The 5,665-nt window shown below is 42.4% G+C and overlaps 1 pseudogene; it reads left to right on the top strand.

The window, feature by feature from the left end:
• The window catches only part of LOC110291916, a 25,005-nt pseudogene that overhangs the window by 14,806 nt on the left and 4,534 nt on the right, over positions 1-5,665 (top strand).

Raw genomic sequence — 5,665 nt, 5'->3', positions numbered from 1 at the left:
CCAGTAAAGAACATCCCTCCATGGCCTCTGCATCAGCTCCTGCTTCCTGACCTGCTTGAGTTCCAGTCCTGACTTCCTTGGTGATGAACAGCAGTATGGAAGTGTAAGCTGAATAAACCCTTTCCTCCCCAACTTGATTCTTGGTCATGATGTTTGTGCAGGAATAGAAACCCTGACTAAGACAGTAGCCCATTTTTTTAAAAAGTGGATTGTTTTCTTGATTCTTTATTCTTTGAGATATTTGTCCACTCTGAATATTAATCTTCTATTAAATATACAGCTGCAAACATTCTCTCCCACTCTGGGCTTCTCTTTACTCAATTGACTGTCTTCTTTGTGTACAGAAGCCTTTTGGTTTTATGAGGCTGCTCTTGTCAGTTATTGGTCTTAGTTGCTGAGTGAATGCAGTCCTGTTCAGAAAGCTATCCTGTTCCTACACTCCTACAGCTCTCCTGTTGTCTTCTAGCAGCATTAGGGCTCACACTGAAGTCTTTGACCCATTTGGAGTTTCTCTTTCTCTTCTTCTTCCTCTTCCTCCTCCTCTTCCTCTTCTTTTGGTTTTTCTAGACAGGGTTTCTCTATATATCCCTGGCTGTCCTGGAACTCACTCTGTAGACCAGGCTGGCCTTGAGCTCAGATATCCACCTGCCTCTGCCTCCCAAGTGCTGGGATTAAAGGCATGCACCACCACTGCCCGGGTGCCGCCTCTTCCTCCTCCACTTCCTCCTCCTCTTCCTCCCCCTCCTCCTCCCCCTCCTCCTTATTCTTTTGAGGAGGAGGAGGAGGAAGAGCAATAGACATGGGTCTAATTTCATTCCTCATATATGGACGTCCAGTTTTCCCATCACTATATGTGAAAGCAGTTGTCTTCCCTCCAGTGTGGATTTTTTCCAACTATCAGATGGCTATAATTATTTGCACCTAAGGTTGGGTCTTCCATTCTAATCCACATGACCAAGAACATGTCTGGTTTTATGTCATCATTACAGTGCTGTCATATAAATTTGAATATGATGTGATACACAATGCAGGGTTGTTCTTTTTGTTCAGGAGTATGTAGGTGATCCTGAGTCCTCAATATGAATTTTAGGATTGGGTGGGGGGAACGAGGTCTATTTCCGTGAAGGATGTCATGGGAAGTTTCATAGGGATTACACTGAATCTGTAAATTTCTTTTATATGATGGTCATTTTCACAGTGATCAATCTGCCAACCCAAAGCATGAGAGTCTTTTCCTTTTTCTAATGTCCTCAATCTCTTTCTTCTCAGTTTTGAAGTTTTCATTGTAGAGGTCTTTGACTTCCTAGAACTAAAACAGAAGAGCCTAAATCCTAACACAGCTTACAATCTATTACAGATTTCGCTGCTTGGCAGAAACAGGCAACAGGCAGTCAACGAATTCACCCCAAGCAGACACTCTGATCTCCCCTCCTGATTCGGACATAGAAATACAATGAGTACTTAAAAAGAAAACCAAACCAAAAAAAACCCGCTTTCTTTCCACACTGGCGGAGGTACAACACAGAGCACACCTGTAGGCAATCAGGCCCCGATCCTGGCACTTATTCTGTGAGCAGGGCATCTGTACTACTTTAACTCTGGTCCCACAGTGGAAGTCAGGGCAGAGAGCAGCAGATGCAGTTTTTAAAGGCACATGACGAAACTGCTTGCCGTGGTATTCCAAACATGCCTTACAAAGTGGGCAGATCTGGGACCAGCTCCTAGAGATTCAGTCACGGCTGGATGTGGACACTGAAAATATCTGCCTGTGATCAGGCACAGTTAAAAGTGGAAATAACTCTCCATTATCACATGTTCTTGGTGCTTTGCTGTTGCCATCCTAAGAGACAAGACTCTTCTGCTATTTCATCCTAACCGACCACTTTGCCTTTCTAGGTGATGAAGTTATCGTGTTATGTGTACCACAGTGTAGAGAATGTGGTGCTTGCCTGAACTCCAAGAACAGCATTTGTACAGAAGTTAGGTAGCTCTTTATTACTATTCTTTTAAAAGCCTAATTCAGTTCCACTTGAAGAGATTGAAGCTTTTTAATAAAAAGTACAATTTGTTTCCTTTCATCTATCAAAGTCTGGTAGAAACACATCTGACATCTGAAGGCACCAGCAGAATTACCTGCAATGGAAAGTTAGTGCAGCAATATTGTGCTATAGGCTGAATACACAGTCGTAAAGGAAATCTCAGTTGCCAAGGTTGACGAAGGTGCTTCCCTGGAGAAGGCGTGCATAATTAGCTGTGGGTTTGCTACTGGATATGGAGCTGCAATCAACTCTGCCAAGGTGAAGAGCATTTACATCCATTTAAAAATAGAATTAATGTGAAAAGAAGGTGAAACACCTCTCACTTCAGAGTACCGCCTGGTCATACCACCTGATGAAGCATAAACTTACCACTAGGCACTGTTAAATTTATTGAATTATTTGATTGCCTGCACAGGCTCTCCATGCTATTCAGGAGTACAGGTATAATTGTGTATAATTGTGTATAATATAACACAATTATAACACAACTGTATCTTTCCATACTCCAGTTCATTTCATTCAATGAGCAGTGGTGAAGCTTTTCTCTGTTCATCTGAAAAAAAAAAAAAAAAACCCTCATCAAGCTTACATTGAGTAGCTAGTAGATATTAATGAGAAGTAAATCTGGGGGTGGTGCTGAATGTGTACATCAAGGACAGAATACATGCCTGGTGTGCACAAGGTCCTAGATTCAATCTATGTATAGCAATAAATACAAGAACTAGCAGAGCGGTGACTGCTATTTCACCAGGGAACCCTACTCTGATTGAATGGGTTACAGTTAAATTCCTCCTCCTCCTGAAATATTACTCTAACTTCCCCAGCTCAATTCTTTCGGGGCCATTGATATTTAAGCTTCTGTGTTGTCCACTGTCCTTTAGTCTCAATGCTACCCACAGAGATTGGGATGTGTCTTAGTCAGCTGTGTGTCGATGTGAGAAGATACCCACAACAATTACATTTTGAGGAAGGAAGGTTTATCTTATTCACAACCTCAGACATGTGGTCCACGCTGGTGTTTGGCTCTGAGGTGTTGGGGTTTCAGGGGGCAGTAAGTCATGGCAGGGAATACAGAGTGGGACAAAACTGATCATCTCAGGTATCCAGGAACAGGATGAAAGACTATGCATAAGATACAAAAAGAAAGGAGAGCTGGAGCCCTAGAATCCCTGTAGGGCATGCACCCCGATGTTTTCTTTCCACCAGGCTCCTTCAGCAGGTTCTGCTACTTACAATGGCAAGGGCTGGGGAGTAAGACTTTATCACATGTGTCTTTTAGGGCATGTTCAAACTGCAAACTCTAACAGGTGGGAAAGGTTCGGTTTAAACTGGTGCCAAACTGCATGCTGCTCAATGAAAAGAAGGAAGGAAAGAAGGAAGAAAGGAAAGAAGGGAAGGAGGAAGGAGGGAAGGAAGAAGGAAGGAGAGAGAGAGAGAGAAAGAAAAAGAGAGGAACAAAGAAACAAGAATTGACTGCAAGCATTGACTCTGTGATTTGGAGTTCCCAGATACCCAGAAGAAAAGAGAAAGAGTTTCAAGAAGGTGGAGGTGTGTGAAAGAACTCAAAACTCTCTACAACTAAGAAATAATCTGCCCCAATAAAGGATCCAGGAAGCTTTCATTGTAGGACTTCCACTCCTGCTAGTTCCTCCCTGAGATTTGAAGCTCTCTCCTTTTAGGGAGGTTTTTGTTACTGTGCTAAAAGTATCACACACCCAGAAATAGCCTAAGAACTAAAATTCTCTTGATGTATTTTACTTGAAAATGTTCTTTCCTTCTGTCTCATGAAAAGCCGCTGTCTTGGCCTCCATAAATTGGTAAGGACTCCCAGGACTGGGAACAGGGCACAGGCAGAGGCTGCCTTACTTGGCATGAGGCTTGGCTTCACTCTCTACCACAGGGGGGAAGTTCCTTTTGCTTTGAGTTTCTGCCTTTGTGCCTAGGTGACCCCAAGCTCCACCTGTTTGGCCTCGGAGGTGTCGGTCTGTCTGTCATCATTGGCTGTAAAGCAGCAGGAGCAGCCATGATCATTGCTGTGGACATCAATAAGGACAAGTTTGCCAAGGCCAGGGCAGTGGGTGTCACTTACTTCGTAGACCCACAGGACTTGGAGAAACCCATTGAGGAATTCTTGCTTGATATGCTGAATGGTGGCCCAGACTTCTGCTTTGAGGTCACTGGAAACACAGAAACAGTGGTATGTGATCATTGGAAGTGAAAATTACCAGTATATTACACCAGTTGATGCTTAGTATTTTAATGTAATGAGCATCCTACATTTCATTCCACATTTCTCTAATTTCCTTGTGGGCCACCACATGCCCATCAGGACATGGCCACCAGAGCCCTGTCAATTCGCTGTCCCACTCAAACGACAAATCTGCTCTTGAGATAAATTTTTCCTTCTCTGTTCCTGCACATGGCTCCTTCAATTAACCATAAAGAATTCCCACTCAGAGACTGACTGTATGACAACAAGTAGCCTGAGATGACTGTCATTTTCAAGGCAGATAACTTAGATGAGATCAGGTTCCACCAAATTGTCTTAGAAAACAGTGAGCTTAATTTCATTAAAATCTTTCGTGTTAGATGTGAGCTTCTGAGACAAGAAAAGTGTATCCTCATCTTGATTTAATGGGTCATTGCCAAGAAACTGGAGGAAACCAGTAGGGATTTTTCTGCCTGAACATGGTTCCTACAAGGAGATAAAAGGAAAAGGTAGTCACCTCAGACTCTGAGGAGAGCTTGCCTTTGGTCTCTGATGCATTTTTGTTGCATGGAAGTTACCTGGAAAGCAAAGAGGAGTCCAGAGTCCTTTCTAACCTTGGTCTTTATTCCAGCATTGAAAATTTCTTACAGTTCACTGTAGATAATCCTCTCACGTGAGGAAATACACAGCAAAGCCTTTATCCCAGTCTTGTTCTGAGAAATAGCCTTGGAAATCACTAATGGGAAAATGGCGGGTGGTCATTTTGTTAGCATGTCAGCTCATACAAACATCCAAATGTCCCCTTTGATATGTAGGAGAAAAACATCAACTCAAACGAACCACCCACGTAACTATCAATCTTTATAAAAATAATCATAAATTTTACCACAACTGTAACAGTCTTCCTCTTTATTCCATTTGTTGAATCCTACAATGCCTAGTGCTACGCTAGGCAGAAACAATGTCTTAGCTACGTTATAGAACATCTTCATAATATTGATAATGTTATCAAAAATGAAATAGAAAACCAGAAAGAAGCTCATAGGCCACTAAGCAGTCAGACTGGGTAATGCTCGGGTCTGACTCCGACCTAGATGGTTTATCCCTTTTCTGTCTTGCATTGCAACTGCCCTGGGCTCCTGTCACAAGGACCATGGGGTCTGTGTGATTATTGGATCAATAGGATCTTGGAGTCCAATCAACATCAGTGGCCAGTTATTCTCAGGATGTACTCTGAAGGCATCTGTTTTGGGAGGTATGTTTGGAAGAAACAGCAAATGATGGAGATGAGGAGACAGAAGGAGGAAATAAGAAAAATGGGTCAGGAGAACCTAAGACAAGACATTGGCCAATTCTAGATTACAGTGTTTGTTTCAACTTTTTTTTTTTTTTTTTTTTTTTTTTTTTTTTTTTTTTT

The sequence above is a fragment of the Mus caroli genome, chromosome 3 (assembly GCF_900094665.2).
Source record: "Mus caroli chromosome 3, CAROLI_EIJ_v1.1, whole genome shotgun sequence".
NCBI classification, from domain to species: Eukaryota; Metazoa; Chordata; class Mammalia; order Rodentia; family Muridae; genus Mus; species Mus caroli.
This window is presented reverse-complemented; position numbering and strand designations above follow the sequence as displayed.